The following is a 21,686-nucleotide window of genomic DNA, read 5'->3' as shown; positions in this document are numbered from 1 at the left end:
ATCAACCCTCATTATCTATAAGTTCTATGTATGATGTTGAGGCTGATCCTTCTTCTCTTGCATCTTAGCCATCAACACATGACCTTCTTCGATTGTGTGGTCAAACTGAGTGTAGTATTGACGTGATGGGTATGTCTAATTCATACACTCTTGTGCGTAGTGTCTTGGCATTCCGCAATTGTAGCAAATGACCTGTCGAAGACCCCTACCAGGTCCTGCTCCTTGGTCTCATCCACATCCCCGATATCCTTCACGTGCTCCCCCAATGCCCTAATCTAGAGGTTTGGTTTCTTATTGCATTTGATACGTAGGCATCCTCTCCATCATTAATTCATATCTTCGACAGTGGCACTCATCGTGGCCCACCTATTTGTAGAAATCATAGAAAAATCATTGCGGTGTTTGTACAAACTTTTGCAGTAAATGAAAATTATCTGTGACATGTTTTCCAACCACTTGACAAATAGAGCACCATAGCACGGGCCCCGCACTTGGTCTGGCTGGAGCTTATTAACTTAGGCACATTGGCCCCTCCTTGTGATGTAGTTCGCGAAGACAGGGCAATGATCTTTATCATGCTCCTGGTTTTTACACTTGAGACACCAAAATTCTTCACGCAACTCTGGTCACTCCACTTTTTATTTTTTCAAGCTCTACAATTCCAAGCAAAGGTTCTGCAGCTCTGCATGTATCTGCTGAACCCCCAATGAACCATACTGAATAAGATTTTTATGCAATCTCATCACAATTTCTAGGGCTTCCACCTGAGTTCTTATCTTTTGTTGTGATAAAGAAATCCTTAAGTGGTGTAGGAGAGCAACTATAAACCAATCACGGTGATGACTATCTTTGAGATTCATATTAGCTTCATAGATCCCGCACTTCAGCCTTTGATCTAGATCCCATGGCATTTCATCAGGCCTCATCATGATTTCCTTAAATCCAATTACTGATTACGAGGTAAACTTAGGCTTACCGAATTCCTTGTTCAAAGTAGTATGAGTATCTTTTAATGACACCAATGGTTATCACTGCAGTACTTAACATACCATGCTAGTGCGTGATCTTGCAGAGTGGTAACACATTGTGTCTTCTTGATATTATCGTCTATAATCTGTTTTTTTTGTCCGTATAGCCTTCGCAACAAACCAAAACTGATCTGGATCCTCACTTCCTAAGCCCTTGAAAAATGGAAACATCATTGTATTTGACATGTTGACTAGATGTGGTGGTGGTGGTAGTGTGGGAGAAGTGTTGGAAATAATACTGAGGGGGGGGGTGAATCAGTATTATCAAGTTCTTTTAATAAATCTTCCTTATTTATTCTTTGAATTATTTTTGCATGTCAGTACCATAAAATAATGAGCATGAACAAAGAAAACAGATAGTCACACCAAAGAACACAAGATGTAAGGTGGAAACCCAATGTGGGTGAAAACCACTTGCTGCAATATGTCTCTATCTTCTTTCAAATTAGAAACTCCTTTTACAATGGTTTTGTACTGGTGCAGTCCTTTACCAGTACGCAGGCTGCAACCTGTAGAGAGCTACAACTCTCTCTCGTTTTCCAGTCTCTCCTGGAAGGGAGCTACAACCCCCTACTTCTTTTCTTTCAAGGACCACTTTTCATAAATTTTCAAACTGGATCCAACAACAACATTGAAGCTCATAATCAAACAACCTTCTCAATCACCCAATCACCAGATCCATACATATACAATGATATTATGAGAGTTATCAACCAGATCTAGTACATAAAGATAAGTCATTAATCATGCTATTATCTGAACTCAATACCAGTAACCAAACATCAGTTATGCACCCAAAACCCTGCAGAATAGTCAAAGGCAATTAAAACAAATTTTAAGCAGGGATCGCAACTTCACTGGTATAGATCTGCGGATATCTGTACTACCTCCGCACCTGCGCCTTCTGTGGCGCCGCGACCACCGCACCTATGCCTTCTGTGGCGCCTCCGCACTGTGCCTTCTGTGGCGCCTCCGCACTGCGCCTTCTGTGGCGTCTCCGCACTGCGCCTTCTGTGGCGCCTCCGCACTGCGCCTTCTGTGGCGCCTCCGCACTGCGCCTTCTGTGGCGTCTCCGCACTGCGCCTTCTGTGGCGCCTCCACACTGCACCTTCTGTGGCACCTCTGTGGCGTCTCCACACTGCGCCTTCTGTGGCGCCTCCACACTGTGCCTTCTGTGGCGCCTCTGTGGCATCTCTGCACTGCGCCTTCTGTGCCGCCTCCACACTACGCCTTCTGTGGCGCCTCCGCACTGCGCCTTCTGTGGCGCCTCTGTGGCGTCTCCACACTGCGCCTTTTGTGGCACCTCTGTACTGCGCCTTCTGTGGCACCTCTGTGGCGTCTCCGCACTGCGCCTTCTGTGGCGCCTCTGTGGTGTCTCCGCACTTCCGCAGTTGTAGTGCTCGAGAGATCACCCTTCACAGATTCGCTTTCAACTTCCCTTTCATAGATCAAACTTTTAAAACAATAACCCAATATTTCAGATCTTAAGATATTCGATTTGCAAGAATGAATTAGCCAAGTGATCTCCTTTGCTTTATATAGGCTTAGGCCTTTCACAATACCACGGGCCAAAACCATAGGATCAAAAAATTGTTGGACTAATACCATGAACCAACCATGAAATTACGTGAGATCAACACTTTTGACGAAGTACCATGGTCCAAAACCATAGGTTCAAATACCAAGGACTAACTACCATGGACCAAAGGTAAGTTCTCCAACATATACGTGCTTTTCCTCATAGGTTCAAATACCAAGGACTAACTACCATGGACCAAAGGTAAGTTCTCCAACATATACGCGCTTTTCCTCATAGGTTCAAATACCAAGGACTAACTACCATGGACCAAAGGTAAGTTTTCCAACATATACGCGCTTTTCCTTGCATGAAAGTGCGTGAACTTTTTCTCTACATGAAATAAACTTTTCTCTGCATAAAAGTGCGTGAAATTTTCTCTACATGAAATAAACTTTTCTCTGCATAAAAGTGCGTGAACTTTTCTCTACATGAAATAAACTTTTTTCTGCATATAATTTATTATCTGAGATGAGTGGGTTGCCATCAAGTACAACATATGTATCATAATGCCAACAATCTCCCCCTTTGGACTTGATGGCAACAACAACCAATCACTCTCCCCCTTTGACATCAAGGGCAAAGGGTTATGCTCCCCCTAACTATAAACCAGATCTGCAAAGAAGAACCATAATCCATGACCATGAAATAGATAGAGACGTATTGCAACAATATTCAGAGCAACATCCATGATCTCATTCTGTACTTCCTCCATAATGCCAACAATGCATGATATGCTCCCCCTGAACCTGTGCCATTCGATCTTTGACCAATCCACAACCCAACACATGTACGCATATACTTCAGATGAACCTTGTGTACAACCAACAACCAGAAGAGATTCAATAACAAGATGATGCATCAACAACCCCCAGCTTTTGCCTGAGGTATTCAAAGGTCTCCCTAGGCAATGGTTTGGTGAGTATATCAGCAACCTGTTCCTTAGAAGGAACATACTCCAACTTGACCTTTTGTTCAAGCACTTGTTCCCGGAGAAAGTGATACTTAATTGGTATGTGCTTGGTTTTTGAATGCATGACTGGGTTCTTTGAAATGCTGATTGCACTTTTATTATCACATAAGATGGAGATGGGTGGTGTACAAGTGATTTGAAAATCCTACAAGGTTTGCATCATCCAAAGGAGTTGAGTGCAACAAGATGCAGCAGCAACATATTCTGCTTCAGCAGTAGACAAGGCAATTGAACTCTGTTTCTTGCTGAACCAAGATACTAATCTGGAACCCATAAAGAATGCACCATCACTTGTGCTTTTCCTGTCATCCATGCTTCTGGCCCAATCTGCATCTGTATAAGAATGAAGTGTGAGATCTGTATCTCTAGGATACCATAAGCCATAGTTTTGAGTCCCTTGAAGATATTTGAAGATTCTCTTTACTGCTTGAAGATGAGTTTCCTTTGGATTTGCCTGAAATCTTCCAACTATTCCCACTGCATGCATGATGTCTGGTCGGGTACCTGTCAAATAAAGTAGACTTCCAATCATAGATCTGTAAGTTGGTTGATGCACTGCTGCTGATTCATCATTTGCACTGAGGTTACATCCTGTGACCATGGGTGTACATACTGGTTTTGCTTCTTCCATACCATATTTCTTCAAAATCTGCTTGAGATACTTGGTTTGAGACAAGAAGATCCCTCCTTCATTTTGTTGGATTTGCAAACCAAGAAAATATGTCAGTTCTCCCAACAAGGACATTTCGAATTCTTTCTGCATCACCAAGGCAAAGCTTTGACTCATAGCTTCTTCATTGCTGCCAAAGATAATGTCATCTACATACACAACAAGTATCAGCAATTTGCCATTTTCAACTTTTATATAAAGATTGCTGTCTGCTGATCCTTTTGAAAAACCTTGTTGATGAAGATATTTGTCCAAACGATAGTACCAAGCCCTTGGAGCTTGTTTGAGGCCATAGAGAGCCTTTTTCAATCTGCATACAAGATTTGGATCATTTCCAAGAATGAAACCATCTGGCTGCTCAATGTATACTTCTTCTTCCAAGTATCCATTCAGAAAGGCTGATTTCACGTCCATTTGAAATACTTTGAAGTTTTGAAAGCTTGAGAGAGCAAGGAACATTCGGATGGCCTCAAGTCTTGCAACAGGAGCAAAAGTTTCTTCAAAATCTATTCCTTCTTGCTGCGCATACCCTTTACAAAAAAGTCTGGCCTTGTTTCTAATTACTTCTCCATTTTCATTCAATTTATTTTTGAAGACCCATTTTGTTCCTATAACATTCTTATCCTTTGGTCTAGGAACCAGCTCCCAAGTGTTGTTCTTTTCGATCTGATCAAGTTCTTCATCCATTGCTTTGACCCAACGTTCATCTTTGCATGCCTCTTTCACATTTTGTGGTTCAGTGGAAGAGAGTAATGCCAAATAGCTTGAAGCTTCTGCAATTGTTCTTCTTGTTTTTACACCTGCTTCTTTCTGTCCCAAAATCTGAGATTCTGGATGATTCTTCTGAACATATCTGGATGGAGTCTTCTCTTCTATCCTTATCTGCTCCTCTGGTTCTTCTTGAGGTTCTTCTTCTTCATCATTTTGTCTTTGAGGATGGCCTTCATCTTCTTCGATATCTTCATGATTTACTTGCCTAGGAATGTATCCCTTCTCATCAACCACTACATCAATGTTGTCAACAATTCTTCCAAGTCTTTTATTATAGCACTTGTATGCTTTGCTGTGTGGAGAATAACCAAGAAGGATGCCTTCATCTGCTCTAGGTTCAAGTTTGCCAAGTTTCTCATCAGTATTTTTAATATAGCATTTGCTCCCAAATATTTTGAAGTGCTTTACCGAAGGAGTCTCACCATACCAGAGCTCATGAGGGGTTTGAGTGCTGTTCACTTGGACATTTGTTTTGTTGAGAATAATAACCGCAGCATGTGCTGCTTCACCCCAGAAAGTTGCGGGAGTTCCAGATTCATCAAGCATAGCACGAGCCATTTGTTGGACAGTTCTGTTAATTCTTTCCACCACTCCATTTTGCTGAGGAGTTCTAGCTGTAGAGAATTCTCTTCTTATCCCATGTTCTTCACAGAAATCGAAAAATTCATTTGAGGTAAACTCCCCACCTCTGTCGGATCTAAGACACTTAATTTTGTATCCTTATTCATTTTCAACCAAGGCTTTAAAGGATTTGAATTTTTCGAATGCTTCATCTTTGTGCTTCATAAGTCCTAACCAGACAAACCTAGAGAAATCGTCAATGAATAATATCAAGTATTCTTCTCCTTGAGGTGTCCTTTTCCTGAATGGACCACATGTATCTGTATGTAGTAGCTCAAGAGGCATGCTAGATGATCCTTCCTTTTCCGGAAAGGTAGTTCTGGTTTGCTTTCCAAACTGACATGATTTGCATATGGTGTTGTCTGGAACTTTGATATCTGGAAGATCACGAACTGCCTGATATTTGCATGCTTTCCTTATTTTTGAAAAGCTTAGATGCCCCAACCTCTGGTGCCATAACCAGTGTTCATCATCCTTGCTCAGATAGCATTGTTGTTGTCCCTCTTCAAATATGTATAGATTATTTGGAGTTCTTTTACCTTTGATCACTGTTTTACCTGTATCAAGATCACGAACAAGACATCCATTTGATCTGAATATCACCTCGGTTCTTTGATCACACATCTGGCTGACACTTAGAAGATTATGTTTCAATCCATCAACATACAAAACATTTCCAGCTTTGACCTTTTCTTTTAACTGAGCAGTGCCTTTTCCTTTTATAGTTGCAGGAGTATCATTTCCAAAAGAAAATTTCTTTCCTTTTTCTAGGGCAGAATATGATTCAAGTTTTTCTTTATCATCTGTCATATGCTTCGAACATCCACTGTCAATGTACCATAGATTTTCCTATCCCTCTGCATAAAATGCTATCCCACATCTTTCTGTTTGTGGTTCCTTTATTCTCCATGTTTTGGTGCTTGAGGCTTGTTCCTTTGTCTGCTGAAACCTGCTCCTGCATTCAGAATCTTCATGACCAAAGTTATTGCAAATAGAACATTCAACTTCATTTTCAAGAACCAAAAAGTTGTTATATGTCCTTTTTGTAATCCCGGTCATACTTCTTTGTTTTTGAGCTTCTCTAGTCATGATCGTTTTATATGCAACACATTGAGTTGCTTTGTGACCAAAGTTATGGAAAGAAAAGCATTGTCCATTGAAGAAATTTCTGCGGTTATCAAATCTTCCGGCCAAACGATTGTAATTTCTATTGTCATTCATTCTTGAAGCAAATTGAGAGGATTTTACCTGTGGCTGGTTGTAGCTTTTGTTCATCCTTAAGACAGATTGCCCCTGATTTGCCTGATAGTCTTTGTTTGTAATTGGTCCCTGCTTTACTTGGTGATCTCCATTGTGCTTTTGCTCATTCCTTCTTGCTGCATCAAGATAACTCTTTGAGGTGGATGCTTGAGAAGTTTCTCCATTATAGCCCAGACCTGTCTTGTTTAGAGGAGAGCGTTGTACATTGATGATCTCATCCAGAGTTTCAGATCCTTTGACAAACTTAAGATTAATAGCCTTTGTTTTCTCAATCTCTTTTCTAAGACCAACAATTTCGCCTTCTAACTTTTCAAGATATTTTTCTTTTTCATCAATTTGAAGTTGTAGAGTATCAATGATCCTATTCTTTTCTTCTATACATGTCTTGAGTCTAGAAATTTCTTCAAAAAAGCTATCCACATCTATAGCATTCATGTAATCATCATCTTCAAATGCCATTAAGAGTTTATAGTCATTACCTCGTTCATCTTCGTCACTATTTGATAGACCATCACTATCTTCATGAGTGTAGTAGCTTTTCTTATTTGCAATCTGTTTCTTGTTTCATCTAGCAGGTTCCTTTCCTTTATCCTTATGAGGACATTTTGCAGCATAATGACCTACTCTTCCACAAGCAAAGCATTTAAAAGGTAACTTACCTCTGAACCTTCCAGTTCCCCTTTGAAGATTTCTGACAAAATTTGATTCTTCTTCTTCTTCTTCTGGCACGTGACTTGCTTCATAATAGTCTCCTTTGCCTGAAGCCTTGAAAGCAGCTTCTCTTCTGTCTGATGGACCTCCATTTCTCATTTCATAAGTAGTTAGAATTCTGTGTAGCTGAGACATAGTAAGAATTCGCAGATTTTCCTTTTCTTCTATTGCAGACACTTTAGATTCAAACTTGGGGGACAATGATCTTAGAACTTTTTCAACCACAATAGCCTCTTTTATTTCTTCACCCAAGTTTTTCATGCAATTAACAATCTCATCTACCCGAAGGAAATAGTTAGCCACACTTTCATCATTATACATTCTGAGATTCTCATACTGAATCCTGAGGGTTTGAAGTTTAGCACACTTTACCTGTTCATCTCCTTTGTAGCTCAAGACAATCTTTTCGCATATTTCTTTTGCGGATTTATATTACATAACCTTCACGAATTCTGTTTCAGATAAGCATCCCAGCAGAGTATTGACTGCTTTAGCATTTTTTTCATATTTCTTCTTTTCGGCCGTATCTGTAGGAGTAGCTGAAGGAAAAGTGTAGCCTGTATCTATGATATCCCAAACTTCTGTACCAAGAGATTGAAGATAGGCAGTAACTCTTACCTTCCAATAATTGAAGTTTGTCCCATCAAAAATTGGTGGCCTGATTGATGCTTCCCTCTCGTAGTTGCTCATGATGAATGATCTTCCTTCAAGCGATCAAGCTTCTCTGAAGGACCTGCTCCGATACCAATTGTTGGAAATAATACTGAGAGGGGGGGTGAATCAGTATTATCAAGTTCTTTTAATAAATCTTCCTTATTTATTCTTTGAATTATTTTTGCATGTTAGTACCATAAAATAATGAGCATAAACAAAGAAAACAGATAGTCACACCAAAGAACACAATATGTAAGGTGGAAACCCAATGTGGCTGAAAACCACCTGCTGCAATATGTCTCTATCTTCTTTCAAATTAGAAACTCCTTTTACAATGGTTTTGTACTGGTGCAGTCCTTTACCAGTACGCAGGCTGCAACCTGCTGTTATAGACATTTTTGTGCCTTGAGCATGAAATGTCCATAATCTAAGGGATCCAAAGTCCCTAAAACATGTTGTTCCTACCCCTAGAGGAACAAGGCTAACTAACCACAGCAATTCACAGAAGTTCTCCACCAGAAAACTGCTCAAAACAAGTCAAATCAGGATCATTTCAGTGGCTCCACTGGCTGTCTGCGCTGAATGTCAAAGGCTCCACTGGCTACCTGCGCTGAATGACAAAGCCAACACTGGCTACCTGCACTGAGCGAGAGTGGACATGTGGCAAGCTCATTTCTCAAGGTGTCAAAACCCAGGAAGCTTCCAAAATGACACTTGCCTCAGTGAATTCGACTGGTGATGAGTAAGAGGTTCCAAATCTCCAAGTGGAAGCAAGAACCTCCAAGTGGAATCAAGAACTAAAAGAGGGAGAGGACACTAGTCAGATCTCAAGCTGACTCATCCTCTCTCCAAAAAACTATATATGGATCTCTCCTCCATGAGATCCAGGAGGCTGGAATTTTGTTATTGCAAAGAATTGCTGTTGGTTTGAGATTAGAGCTATTGGGTGATTTGCTTTCAAGGAGGTGAAGAGGAGATTATTTTTGCTGGGAAGGTGATGCTGGATTGGGCCTCACTTGGTTGTATCTCTTCCTGAACTTTACTTCTTCATCAATAAAGCCATTTGAGTTTCTTTTATATGCATGTATATCAATGATGTTTTGTTGTATTTGCATATTTAGTTTATTCTAATCCTAAACTAGTTATGAATGTATGCTTCTTGTAGTTTCCCTCTCTTGTCATTTTGCAGGAACTTGGTGTAGCTGGGCCAGTGAAGGAACAAGCAGCGGGAAGCAAGCAGAAGGGAGTGAGATCGGATCTACAAACTAGTGGAAGACATTGGTTAGTTACATCCTTCTCCTCTATTTATATTTCGTAAAGAAGAATACTCATATAGTTTTGTCTTGTTTGTTGCTGAGGTACTATCACTCCTTAGAGTGGGATAGGGGCATTCCTGTTGTGGGGGAAAGTATCCAACTCGAAATGACCCTAACCCACTCTAAGGGTGACAGTTCCTTAGCAACAGCTGAAAGCAAAGCTATCTAAAGTTTCTTCTTTATGACATGCAAGAGATAAAAGGAAGAGATCCACTTACCGATGTCTTGCGCAAATGGTCGATCCAATCTCCTTTGATTGCCGCTTGCTCCCAGCTCCAAGTATTTTCACGGGCCCAGCTACACGAGATCCTGCAAATAAGACAAGAAAAGGAAACTACAAGAGGCATGCATTCATAATCAATTCAAGGATTAGCATAAATCAAAGACGCAAGTAAGACAATACACCATTGAAACACATGCGAATAGAAGAACCTCAAATGCTTTATTAATATATGGAAGTAAGGTTCAGGCGGTGATACAACCATGAGAGGTCCAATCCAGCATCACCTTCCCGACGGAGAGAAATCTCTTCTTCACCTCCCTCAAGCAATCACCCAATGCTCACAACTGTAAACCAACAACAATTCTTTGCACTAAATTCCGGCCTCAAGATCCCATGGGATGAGATCCTTATATAGAGTTTTGGAGTGAAGATAAGTCAGCTTGATGTGTGACTTGTTGTCCTCTTCAACTCCAGTTGTTCTTCAGTTCTTCACTCGGAGTTTCTGTCTTCCACTTGGAGTTTTAGAAGCTCTTAACTCATCATTAGGCGAATCTTATCATCAAGTGTCTTTTTAGAAGCTTCCTGGGCACTGGCACTTTGAGAAAAAGATTCCTCCACATGTCCAAGTACGCCCAAAGCAGGTAGCCTTTGTTCTACTTGCTATGCAACGTAGGTAGCCTTTGTTGTACCTGCTATGCAGCGCAGATGCCTAGTGGAGCCGCTGCAATGATCCAAAACTGACCTGTTTTTGAGTGTTTTTCAGTGGAGAACTGATTTGCAGTGCTGTGGTTTGCTGACCTTGTTCCTCTAAGGGTAAGAACAACTTGTTTAGGGACTTTGGATCCCTTAGATTATCGACATTTCATGCTCTATGCTGTAAGGCACAAAAATGTCTATAACAGTTTCCCCCTAAAGTATGAGGTCGTTTATCGGGTGAAATGCTTTATTAGGAGGATCCGAAGTTCATTCAATCGCCGGGAGGTGACCTGTAACAAAATACAATACAATACATTATCTTTTCATACTTTCTTTTCATGATCTAGCTGATGCGGGCATTTCCCATGATCAGCTTTATAAATACATTTGCCGTACATAAACAGATGATCGTCTGGTAAGAGATGGATAATTCTCTTCTTTTAATTATCATCCTTTTAGTAGGATGCTCATCTGCTGCACATGTCTATGTTTTTATCTCCTGAATATATATCGCAGCCTGGATGGATGAAACTAGATCCGGGGTCTTCAAACTTATCCGATCTTCACTTTAGTACAAGTCGATCCATGTGAGAATTTCTTGAAGTCGAACATGGAAAGACATCGCTTGATTACTAGTCAATAATGTAAACTGTTAACAAGCGCGAGAGGAATCACCGATAATGATGATGACCCTCAAGGTACTGCAGCACAATTCACGTGGTGTGAATATAGGATTTGACGTCGAACACCACGCAAAGTCTCCTGGTCGAAGGTCATTAATGTATACCTATCGCCGGGAGTGAGAAACTTGCCATTGAGGCATGCAAGCTTCAAAGTACTGAGGGGGTGTTCCTAGATCAACTTCTTGGATAGTGAGCTGATGTCGACAAGAAGTGATCCGTCAAAGGAGGGCCTTAATGAATCCCACATCAGCGACACGGAACGGAGCTAGTGATGATGGTGAAAACGATCTGTGAAATATGATTCAGGGTGGCGGTCATGGAAGGATGAAAGATGATGTACGGTAGTGGATGGGACCCGGTTGACACTTTCTGAATGACATCTCTTGAACATATAACGACACTGATGTGATGGATCGGTAGCATTACCCCATGTATGGATGGTGTGGCGAGACCATGGTGAAGGGACCGGTGAATGATAATAACCCAACCCGATATTTACGGAGGCAAAAGTGTCATGTTCAAGAGCGACTTGCTACCATTTAAGCTTTGAGGTTCTTCCCAATTTTTCCCCAGTCATTTCTGACCAGTACCTCTTTATTTTTGTCAAGCTTGAGGAGGATAACATATGCTTGATGTATAACCTGCCCTTCGGGCAAGCCCATCGCTATGTTTTTAATGAGCTTAGCGATAGGGAAACTCGTTCTCGTCTAAAGACAAGTTTGTCGCTATCTAATATTTTTAACGACCCCAGCGACAAAGACAACTCGGTCCTTTTCATTTTTAGAGAGTCTGAAAAGGGTACATAAAGTGGACTCCAGGGGTCCTTTTTCGTCATCTAATCCCTTAAGTCCGAAAAAGTATAAAACAATACAGAAGGGATGAATGTTCGATATCTTTATCGAGCCGAACCAGACAAGCGCTCGATCTTTTTGTGCAATAATCCCTCAGGTCCAAAAAGATTAAAATCTAGAGGAGGGATAGCTCTTCCGGTCCTTTTAACGAGCTTGAAGGCGGCAAACTTTTCATATTTTACGAGTCAGTGAAAAGAGCTCAAAGAAGACTCGTCTTTTGAGGAACGAGTGATAAACAGGGGTAGCAGCAGATTCCAGGTACAGGTTGGAATTTTCCAATCACGGCAGTATTACAAGGATGGCTAGGTGAAATCACTCTTCGTCGCTGTTCCTCAAAATAGGTAAACAATCAAGTGGATGTGAATGATCGGCCAAATGAAAAGTGGAGGTGACGGTACACAAACACGACCAAGGCTTTTATGGCTGATGAATTTACGGTCTCAAATGGTTATTTACCAGTTCATTTTTCTTAATGAGCTTGAACTCTGGGGGAAGCTTGCTCACATGTGCGTTTATTTTTTAACGAGCATGAACACTTGCGAAAACTACTCGGATCTTGCGTTTATTTTTTAACGAGCATGAACCTTGCCAAAACTGCTCGTTTTTACCAGTCACAGAGTAGGAAGGTCTCGTGTGAGATAGCTATTTTTTATGGAGCTTTTTCTCACGAAGCTATGCTCCATATCCTCTCTTTATGCAAGCTGGGTATCGGCTAATCCTACGAGTTTAACGGGCTAGACCTACAGGTTTAAAGGGAGGACCTAAAAAACTAAAAAACAAAATAGCCACCCGTGCTTGCATTCCAAGAGGTTTGCATGCCCCTAGGTGTAAGTCTAATTTCAAGGTTACCCCTCAATTTGCAGGTAAAACATTTGTTTTACCGGGAGAGGCCTACCTCTTTCTGGTTACCCAAAGATTGTTCTGTTAATTCTTTTAAACAGAAACTTTCTTCGGCGATGTCTATCATTAGGTTATCCAAAGATGGTTACAATTTGTTGCAGCAATAGAATCTCTTTCTTTGGAGGCTGCCCCTACTTATCCTCTAAAACATTTGTTTTAATGGGTGAGGCTTGCCTTTAATCCAAAGATGGTTACTACTTGCTACCGCAAACGGATCCCCCTCTTTGGTAGAGCCTACCTATCTAGACAAAGGTGAATGACCTTTGTCAAACAAGTAACCTTGACAGAAGAATCCTATTCTAGAACAACCCCACTCCTAACAGCCCCTTCTGAGATTCCCAGTCTCTCTTTGTCTTCTTGTCCTTCTTTTCTACGAAGATGGCTCAGAGGAAGATTCACAAAGATGAAGGAGGGGACGGGGTACGGACTAGTCATATTCTCCCGCGGAAATTCTACTTTACACCCAAGGTTTTTTCTGCCTCCAGAGCAGACCAGGATGCATGCCCCCTGGGCTCCTGCGTTCCTTTCCCGAATCACTCGCATTCATCAGGAAGAAGAACCGGGGGAAGAGACCTTTCTTGATCGAAAAGACCATTGAGGATAGGTATGTGACTATTTGCGATGCGTGATCCCGGAAATGAAAGTTGGTCTACGAGCTTGACCATTCTTCCTTTGTATGGAAAACACATTATTCGAAAGAGTGAGGAGACTATTGCTTCCATGCAATATATGTAGTCCCGTCCAAGGAGTAGGTTATAATCCAAGGGTCCTTGGATGACCATCAAATTCATCTTGACGACCTTCCCTTTCAAGGTAATAGGCACATTAGGTAGAATCCCTAATGGTCGGCTGGTTCCTTTGTCAAAACCCGAGAGATGCCTTGTCTCGGGCAAAAGCGTCGGGCAACCCAGTGCTTTCCAAGCAATAGAGGACAGGATACTCACAGATGCCCCTTCATCAATGATAGTTCCAGCCATCACCATTTTGTATATTTGGACTATAATTCTAAATGGTATGCTGGCTGGTAACCGGGGTCTGCCTAGTTGGTTCCAATCAAAGGACACAACTAGGTTGCTTGGTGGTGGGACCGAATATACGGCCGGATATGATCCTGACGACGCTCCTTCCTGCGATAAAGGAGTGGGCACATTTCCCTGATGTTCATCAGAATCGGTGTTGACGAAAAGAATATGGACGGTGTCATCCTTATTCTCTTCGGCGGGGGTGTCAACTGAAGATGAATCCTCAGTGACTGTGGTGTTTGAAGATGAAACTTCTGAAGGGAGAACCGGGTCAACTGCCGTTTCGACCTTTGGACTTTCGTCCGGTCCGGATTCAGTAGGTTCACTTTCAGTGACTGACACTTCAGCTGGCCCTCTGAGCAAGACAGCTGTATTTTTGACCAACGAAGGACCTGGCGCGAGTTTTTGATATCCAGGAGGAAGTAGTACCGGTGCCACCGGTTGATCTTCCAAAACTCTCTTTGCCTCGTCTAAAAAGGGACAACGGCGAAGGGTGTGATCGCCTTCACACAGTTCGCAGGGGAATCTCATCCCTCTTCGTCGTCTGCGACCTTCACTTTCGTTGGTCGACGGTAAGCATTCAACCTGGTTGTCAGAGGTTGACGCTTCCGAATCGTGCAAACGAGGGGACCAGTCCCTTAGTATCCGGGGAATACTGGGACAATCACGGTGGAGGTGGTCTCCTCTACATATGACACATGGCGATTTGGGCCCGGTCCGTGCTGTGTGTGGGTTTTCGTTAGATGCCTTTTGCTTGCCCCCAGGCGCCTTTGGCTCCTTCTGCTTCTTTTCTTTCTTCTTCTTTTCCTTCTTCTTCTCTATGGGAGCCGCACTTTTGGCGGCTTGACCTTTCGAAGAAGAAGGATCGGAGGAAGGCGTATAAGAAGTGGAAGGCTGGAGGGTAGCTCTAGACGGGTCTAACTGTTGACTCGACTGTTCAGGAACCGTGGTGGTCTGAACTACAGCGGTTGAGAATAGCCAAACTGGCAGGCCAATCGTCAGTCCTGGAAGCGACAATGTGGCCATGTGGGGCGCACCAACTTCTCCCCAAGAGGAGAAAGGGCTAGGGTTCCCATCATGTGGAATCCCTTTGTTGGTGTGTTCCATGTTCTCAACTTCAAGATCAACGCAGGAATCAGGGGTAATTATGTTCCGTTTAAGATGAATTTTATATGACGACGCTTTTTTTAAGACACAACTTGCTTTTTCACTTTTTAAGAGTTGAGAAAAAGCTAAAGATGACTCTAGTCTCCTTCGATGTATTAACAAGCCCGAAGTGACAAATGCTCGGATGTACTTTTTCAGTTATAGAGTTTGAAAAAGGCCAAAAGAAACTACTCTGGAGTTCTAGGCAAGGGTGTGCCAAACCTTTCGCGAAACCACAGAAGACGTTTTACGGTACGAGTGGTCGATCTTCGTGAATGCTGTGTTCACTGCATCGCGATCAATAGGGCGGCCGACACGGCTTCCTATGGATAAAGGCTTTGTTCCTATAGGGGTCCCCCAATATACGCGACGGTACATGGGGGCACAAGTCCGTATTAGTGCTATCGTCCCTCAGGAGGAATCACCCACCTTCGTAGAGATCGACAGTCACTATGTTTAACGACGCCGGTTCACGTCTCTACCTAGACCTCTACTGTGTTTCGTTATGTTTCAAAGCATTGTTAGATAAATTCAGTTCTTTTTAGGTTGATCTTGTTTAGCAGTTTTCCTTTATGGATCACCACGTGATGTATGATACAACTCCTAAATGCAGTCTAAGAATGATAAGCAAGCTTTTTCAATTCTTTCAACTTATGAAAACCTTAACTACTGAAGGAAAAGAAAGACATCATCTTTTCAAACAGATCATAGAGCACACACTGATGCACTTTTCCTAAATCGACATGCAAACTGTCAAAATGCACATGCACAATGCAAGTATTTCTTTTCTTCTTTCTTAATGTTTGGTGTATGACAAAAAGAAAGTTGTTGTACGATTTCGAATTCTATTTCAAGCGAAAGCAAACAAGTATTTGTCCAATAATCAAAAGAACACCTTAAGATTTCACTCGTTTCAACACAAGAAATACTGAAAGTCGAACCATATAACGAAAGCAAATGCTCAAGTAGCTATGAACAACAATAAACTAGCTCTTAGAATCACAACGACACTTTTTCATAGGTCTAGATCCAAGAGGTCATAGCAAGACTAGTTCACTTTCGCTATGGGAAACTGTGAATGACAGCAAGAAATACAATAAGAACAATCACGGTTTCTTCATACAACTGAGGCAGAATGAAGGCAAAGAGAAGTGGTTTCAGCTGGGTATACAGGTTGACAACAGGCTGCAAAAACGATACTGAAAACTGGGCAAAAGACAGTGGGGAATCCCAGTTGCTCAAGGCAAAACTGGATCAGCGCAGGTACTGCACTGTCAACTTGCGATGCAGCGCAGGTAGCCCCTTCGGGACCTGCGATGCAGTGCAGGTAGCCTTTGTTGCAGCTGCACTGATTGAGACAACTCTCGTCTCTCTCAGATTCCGGGTCACAGTTTGCTCAAAAATCAACGGTTTTTGGCCAAATCAGTTGCTATCAGTTAAGTATACTCTAGAGGATGATTAAAGGAAGATGAACACTATCACAAAGAGCTAAAAAGAGTCCTTGTGGATCAGCTCTTCAAATCATAAACATGCCCAGCACTGGGCTAGAGTAGCTGCCCTCTACTTTGCATTCGAAGAACTCGAATGCAGTTTTCGATTCGGTGCTCTTTTGTTTAAGAAAAGAATAGCAAGAAACACAAGCTACCAACAAGACACAGTTTCCCCAGCAGAGTCGCCAGTCCGTTGTGGGGGAAAGTATCCAACTCGGAATGACCCTAACCCACTCTAAGGGTGACAGTTCCTTAGCAACAGCTGAAAGCAAAGCTATCTAAAGTTTCTTCTTTATGACATGCAAGAGATAAAAGGAAGAGATCCACTTACCGATGTCTTGCGCAAATGGTCGATCCAATCTCCTTTGATTGCTGCTTGCTCCCAGCTCCAAGTCTTTTCACGGGCCCAGCTACATGAGATCCTGCAAATAAGACAAGAAAAGGAAACTACAAGAGGCATGCATTCATAATCGATTCAAGGATTAGCATAAATCAAAGACGCAAGTAAGACAATACACCATTGAAACACATGCGAATAGAAGAACCTCAAATGATTTATTAATATATGGAAGTAAGGTTCAGGCGGTGATACAACCATGAGAGGTCCAATCCAGCATCACCTTCCCGACAGAGAGAAATCTCTTCTTCACCTCCCTCAAGCAATCACCCAATGCTCACAACTGTAAACCAACAACAATTCTTTGCACTAAATTCCGGCCTCAAGATCCCATGGGATGAGATCCTTATATAGAGTTTTGGAGTGAAGATAAGTCAGCTTGATGTGTGACTTGTTGTCCTCTTCAACTCCAGTTGTTCTTCAGTTCTTCACTCGGAGTTTCTGTCTTCCACTTGGAGTTTTAGAAGCTCTTAACTCATCATTAGGCGAATCTTATCATCAAGTGTCCTTTTAGAAGCTTCCTGGGCACTGGCACTTTGAGAAAAAGATTTCTCCACATGTCCAAGTACGCCCAACGCAGGTAGCCTTTGTTCTACTTGCTATGCAACGCAGGTAGCCTTTGTTGTACCTGCTATGCAGCGCAGATGCCTAGTGGAGCTGCTGCAATGATCCAAAACTGACCTGTTTTTCAGTGTTTTTCAGTGGAGAACTGATTTGCAGTGCTGTGGTTTGCTGACCTTGTTCCTCTAAGGGTAAGAACAACTTGTTTAGGGACTTTGGATCCCTTAGATTATCGACATTTCATGTTCTATGCTGTAAGGCACAAAAATGTCTATAACAATTCCGTATTGGGTACTTTTCCCAACAACAAATTGGTGACTCCACTGGGGATCGTATCTTGTTGGTTTATTTGTGTTTTTGCTATTCATTTCATAAAATCAAAGAGTGCCGAATCGAACTGCATTTGTCTCTTTCAAATGAAAAGTAGAGAGCAGCTACTCTTTTTCATTCACTGGGCCTGTTTATGATCTGAAAAGCTGATCCACAAGTGCTCTAATAGCTCTTAGTGATAGATCTTCATCCTCCTTTGAATCATCCCTTAGATTATACCTGATTTATAGCTTTTATTTGGCCAAAAACTGTGAATTTAACTGCAATCCGTAACCCAGAACCCAGAAACAACTCTCGTTTCTGCTTCAGCACAGAGCCTGTGAAGAGGCTATGCATTTCAACGCAGGTCCCGTGAAGGCTACATGCACTGAATGTCAAAACCTCTGTGCTAGACCTGCGCTGAACAGTCTTTGCCTTGTGCAGCTGTGGTTCCTTGTGTCCTTTTGCTCAGTTTTATCCCTGTTTTTGCAGCCTGTTATCAGTCAGTGTTCCTATCTGAAACCACCTCTCTTTGCCTCAATTCCGCCTCGGTTGTGTAAAGAAACTGTATTTGTTCTTTGTGTATTTCTTACATCATTTGCAGTTTCCCATTACGAAAGTAAACTAGTCTTACTGTGACCCTTAGATCTAGACCTATCATAAGTGTCGTTTTGATCTTAGGAGTGAGTTTGTTTGCTGTTCATAGTTGATTTAGCTTTTACTTTCATCGTTTGGTTTGAATTTATGCATTTCTAGTGTCGAAACAAGTAAATCATAAGGTGTCTTTTGATTTTGAAAAAGGAACTTGTTTATGTTTTCACTTGAAATCGAATTCAAAGTTATACAACATCTTTCTTTATATAAACATCAATATTAAGAAAGAGAAAAGAAATACATGCATTTGTGCATTTGCATTTTTGACAGCTTGCATGTTGATTTAGGAAAAGTGCATTACTGTGTGCTCTATGCTCTGTGAGAAAAGATGATGTCTTTCTTTTCCCCTTGTAGCTAGGATTTTCATCTGTTGAAAAGATATAAAAAGCTTGCTTATCATCTTTAGACTGCATTTAGGAGTTGTACCATACATCTCGTGGTGATCCAAAAAGGCAAACTTCTAAAAAGATCAACCTAAAATAAATTGAATGAACTTAACAACGCTTTGTAACATAACGCACAACATAGAGGTCTAGGCTAGAGACATGTTCCGGCGTCCTTAAGCCTGGTGACTGTCGATCTCGCGGATGGTGGGTGATTCCTCCTGAGAGACGATAGCGCCACTACGGATTGTGCTCCCACGTACCGTCGCGTATATATTGGGAGACCCCTATAGGCATATATCTTTTATCCTTAGGAAGCCGTGTCGACCGCCCTACTGATCGCAATGCACTGAACACAGCATTCAGGAAGATCGACCGCCCGTACCTTAAAAAGTATTCTGTGGTTTTGCGAAAAGTTTGGCACACCCTCTGCCTAGAACTCCAGAGCAGTTTCTTTTGGCCTTTTTCAAATTCTATAACAGAAAAAGTCCATCCGAGCATTTGTCACTTCGGGCTCGTTAAAACATCGAAGCAGACTAGAGTCATCTTTAGCTTTTTCTCGACTCTTTAAAACTGAAAAAGCAAGTTGTGTCTAAGCGTCGTTAAAATTTATTTTAAACGGAACAAAATCACCCCCTTTTCCTGCGTTGATCTTTCGGTTGAAAAGATGGAGCCCACCAACCAAGGAATTCCCCCTGGTGGAAATCCTAGTCCCTTCTCCTCTTGGGGAGATGTTGGTGCGCCCCATATGGCCACATTGTCGCTTCCAGGACTGACAATTGGCCTACCAGTCTGGCTCTTTTCAACCAATGTCGTTCAGAACACCACTATTCCTGAACAGTCGAGTCAACAGTTAGATCAGCCTAGAGCTGCCCACCAGCCTTCTACTTCCTATAACTCTTCCTCTCCTCCTTCCTCCTCGCAAGGTAGAGCCGGCGAAAGCCAAGCTCCCAAAGAGAAGAAGGAGAAGAAGAAGAGAGAGAAGAAGAAGAAGGAGCCAAAGGCGACTGGGGGCAAGCAAAAGGCATCTAACAAAAATCCACACACAACACTGACCGGGCCTAAATCGCCATGTGTCATATGTAGAGGAGACCACTTCCATAGAGATTGTCCCTGTATTCCCCGGATACTGAGGGACTGGTCTCCTCGTTTGCACAATCCAGTAGCATCAACCTCTGATAGCCATGTTGAATGCATACCGTCAACTAGCGAAAGTGAAGTTCCAGGACAAAGAGGGAGAGCTAGATCTCCCTGCAGACTGTGTGAAGTCGATCACGCCATCCACCGTTGTCCCTTCTTAGACGAGGCGAAAAGAGTTTTGGAAGATCGTCCGGTTTCACCGTTATAACTTCCTCCTGGATATAAAAAACTCGTGCCAAGTCCTTCGTTAGTTGAGAATCCGGCTGGCCCGCCCAGATGGTCAGCTGAAGCACCTATCATTGAGGATGAACCGTCTGAATCCATACCTGACGAAATTCAAAAGGTTGAGGCGGCAGTTGACCCGGTTTTGCCTTCAGAGGCTCTATCCTCGAATGATATCATCACAGAAGAGAATAAGGATGACACCATCCAGATTCTTTTCATCAACACAGACTCCGACGAGCAGCGAGGCAATGTGCCCATTCCTTTATCGCAGGAAGGAACTTCGTCAGGGTCATACCTGGCCGTGTATTCGGTCCCACCACCAAGCAACCTGGTTGTGTCCTTTGACTGGAACCAACTAGGCAGACCCCGGTTACCAGCAGCCATACCATTCAGAATTATTGTCCAAATATACAGAATGGTAATGGCCGGCACTATCATTGATGAAGGGGCATCTGTGAGTATCCTTTCCTCTATTGCTTGGAAAGCACTTGGTTCACCAACGCTTTTGCCTGAAATGAGAAATCTCACAGGCTTTGATAAAGGAACCAGTCGACCTTTAGGGATCCTCCCCAATGTGCCCATAACATTGAAAGGGAAGACCGTTCAAATGAATGTGATGGTCGTTCAAGGACCCTTGGATTATAACCTACTCCTTGGACGAGACTATATATATTGCATGAGAGCCATCGTCTCATCACTCTTTAGAGTAATGTGTTTTCCGCATGAAGGAAGAATGGTCAAGCTCGTAGACCAACTTTCATTCCCCGGATCACGCATCGCAAATAGTCATACACCATCCCTAAATGGTCTCTTCACTCAAGAAATGTCTCAACCCACGGTCCGTCCTCCTAATGAGCGCGAGTAATCCGGGAGGATATGACTGGAACCCAGGGGGCATGCATCCTGGTCTGCTTCGGCAGGAAAACTTTGGGTATAAGGTAGGTTTCCGCGGGATAATATGACTAGTCCGTACTCCGTCCGTCTAGGAAGAGGAGTTGTTCTAGAATAAGATTCTTTTGTCAAAGTTATGTGAGTTGGCAGGGATTACGTCATTTACCTTTGTATATTTCGATAGACATTGTCGAGGAAGTGTTTTGTTTGAAAGATTAACGAGACAATCTTTGGGTAACCTGAAAGAGGTAGGCCTCCCTCAGTAAAACAAATGTTTTGTCTTTGAGTAGTGTTCTTCTCTTGTCGCAAGTAGCTGTTCTCTTGTCGCAAGTAGCTGTTCTCTTGTGATCTTGCAAGAATCTATTGAAAGTTGGACTAGCAAGAAGGCAAGTAGCTGTTCTCTTGTGATCTCGTATGGACCCGTTGAAGCTGGACTAGCAAGACGACAAGTAGCTGTGAACACCCAAAGAGAAGCAGAGGTGAGAAGCAGGAGAGGTAACCTTGAAATTGTATTTTATACCTGGGGGCATGCAAA

This window comes from Pinus tabuliformis, chromosome 1_2 (genome assembly GCF_031772625.1).
Source record: "Pinus tabuliformis cultivar Carrire ecotype Pingquan chromosome 1_2, CPIR1, whole genome shotgun sequence".
Lineage (NCBI taxonomy): Eukaryota > Viridiplantae > Streptophyta > Pinopsida > Pinales > Pinaceae > Pinus > Pinus tabuliformis.
The sequence above is the reverse complement of the archived record's forward strand: the minus strand, read 5'-3'. Positions refer to the sequence as shown.